This window comes from Papilio xuthus, unplaced genomic scaffold (assembly GCF_000836235.2).
Source record: "Papilio xuthus unplaced genomic scaffold, Pxut_1.1 DF827570.1, whole genome shotgun sequence".
Classification (NCBI taxonomy): Eukaryota; Metazoa; Arthropoda; class Insecta; order Lepidoptera; family Papilionidae; genus Papilio; species Papilio xuthus.
The window spans coordinates 3,740,635-3,743,127 of NW_013531079.1; positions in this window are offsets into that span (position 1 = coordinate 3,740,635).

The following is a 2,493-nucleotide window of genomic DNA, read 5'->3' on the forward strand; positions in this document are numbered from 1 at the left end:
TTTAAAAAATTCATAGCGCGACGATAGCAGTAATATTTGTTGAACTTACTCATTCGTGGTGTGGAATAACAGACTAGAGAATAAACATGGAGGATTCGTGTTTTAGTTCGTAAAACAATTTTACGTCTGAAATTACAAAAATATTAACGTTCTATTCCGTATTGTGGTTACAATATGGTTACATAGAAGAGAATGGTCGTTTAATATTAAAATGGAATTCGTATGCAGATAAACTCGGATCTAAATCTAGTGAATTATTTTAAATCTTTAAATGAGCAATTCTTGTATATATATATGTATATATTAATTGGAATCTCGGAATTGGCTTCAACGATTTTCATAAAATTTAGTATATAGAGGGTTTCCGGGGCGATAGATCGATATAGCTAGAAATCATTTTTAGAAAATGTCATTTTATTCGTGTTTTATCAATAATCAACTTAAACATAAACTTAACTTTTTCTATCGGTAAGATTGAAAAATATTCATCATTTTATTAGTAATTCGTACTTAAATATAATTTCCAAAAAACACAATTTAAAAAATACCGAGCAAAGCGGTCATCCAGGTACTCTCTAATGAAGCTAGACAAAGAATATTGGCTCCAAAGCAATTCCATAACAAAGATCCAAAAATGGAAAGTGGGGTTTCGACAAAATGCATTCGCTTCGAAGCGATTCCATAACGAACTTTAAAAATATAAAACTGACAATAACTTTCGATTAGTCACGTGATTTTGAAGTTCGTTATGGAATCGCTTCGAAGCGAATGCATTTTGTCTAACCCCTTTGACGCTTAACAATCACGCGACTTATCGAAAGTTATTATCAGTTTTATATTTTTAAAACTCGTTGTGGAATCGTTTCGTAATGAGTGCATTTTGTATAGCCCTGCAGTATAGACAAGGACAATTCTATTTTTCTTTGAGTTTCTGTCTTCATTCGTCCTTTAACGATGCGTTAACTACATTCCATTTTCAATTTAACACACACATATTTAACTAAACAGTTAAAACATACTTGTGCAGGCAAACTGAGCCTCTGTACTATTTCCAGTAAAAATTTTGACTACATATGTAATTTTTAACTATACAGTTCAACTGTGCAGTTAAAACTTAAGGTGTATAGCTATACGCTTGGTACACAGAAGACAGGTGTGAAGTGGAAGCAATTCCGCGTTTCGTCTGATGAGTGTGCGTCCCGGAGGCCTAATTTAGTCCTCTTTCCCTTCCCATCCTTTTTCTTATAAGGAAAGGATGGGAAGTGGAAGTGGACCTTCCGGATGAGAGGATGCTTGGAAAGGGAAGAGATTTCTTTCTGTGCATCCTCTCCTCCGTCGATTAAAGGTAGGCAACGCATATGCAATTGCGTATGTCTATTATTTTACTTAGTCTTTATTAAAAAATATTTTTAAATCCTCATAACAGAAAAGAAAAGTAACGGAGCGATAAAAGTAGACACCGTTTTAATTAAGAACCATTAAGCGTTAAGTAAAGTTCCTCCAGAGAAGAATAGACCTTTTTATTTTAGGAAAAATCCTTTACCGAACGAAACCTTTAAAGAAATGATAAGAAATCAAGAATTTCTATTTTGTTTTCATTTTCTTTATTATTCAACTTATTTTTATGATTAAAATCTTTCATAGTTTGCTTTTTTACATTTCAACAATAAGTAATAAATGTCAACAGGCAAATATTTAACAATGGAACGCCAGCTACACTACCACGATCATACAGAAGACGGGAGTCAAGTGGAAGCAATTCCTCGTTCCCTCTGTTCAATGTTTGTACCGGAGACCTAATTTTACTCCTCTTTCTCTAACCGTTCTTTTCTTATAAGGAAAGGAGGGGAAAAGAATGTGGATATGTCGCAGTTGGGGACCCATTGCAAGGGGAAATATTCTCTTTTTTGTGTTCTCCGTCGAACCCATTGCAGTGAATTCCTGCTACATGAAGTCCCTAATGTTTAGAAGTGTGTTTTAACGCGATTTCGTATAATAATATTGTAACACCAAAAAAAGTGTCTGTGGCTCAGGGGTCAAGCATTTGACTTGCAATCTGCAGGTCCTGTGTTCGATTCCTGCCATGCACCAATGTGTTTTTCGATTTCCGATTTACTTATGTACTTTTATCCGACGTTCTTATGGTGAAGGAAAACATCGTGATGCAACCTGCACATATCTGAGAAGAAATTCAAAGATATGTGTGAAGTCAACTAACCCGCACTTGGCCAGCGTGGGTGACTATGGCCTAGTCACTTACTTAAGGTAGGCTCCGAGCCCCTCAGTGTAGAAGTATATTGAGCTGATGATGATAATAAAACGATTAGATCGTTTTAAAGCATAACTTGTACATAACTCGTTTGACGTCACAAAATAAAGGCACTAATTAATAAAGGCCGTCAATTTTCGCTTTACGCCGCATTCTCAGTGGACGTATATTAAATTCTCTGCAACGTAGGTACAGACATGATTAAAATGCTTTTGTTACATTGT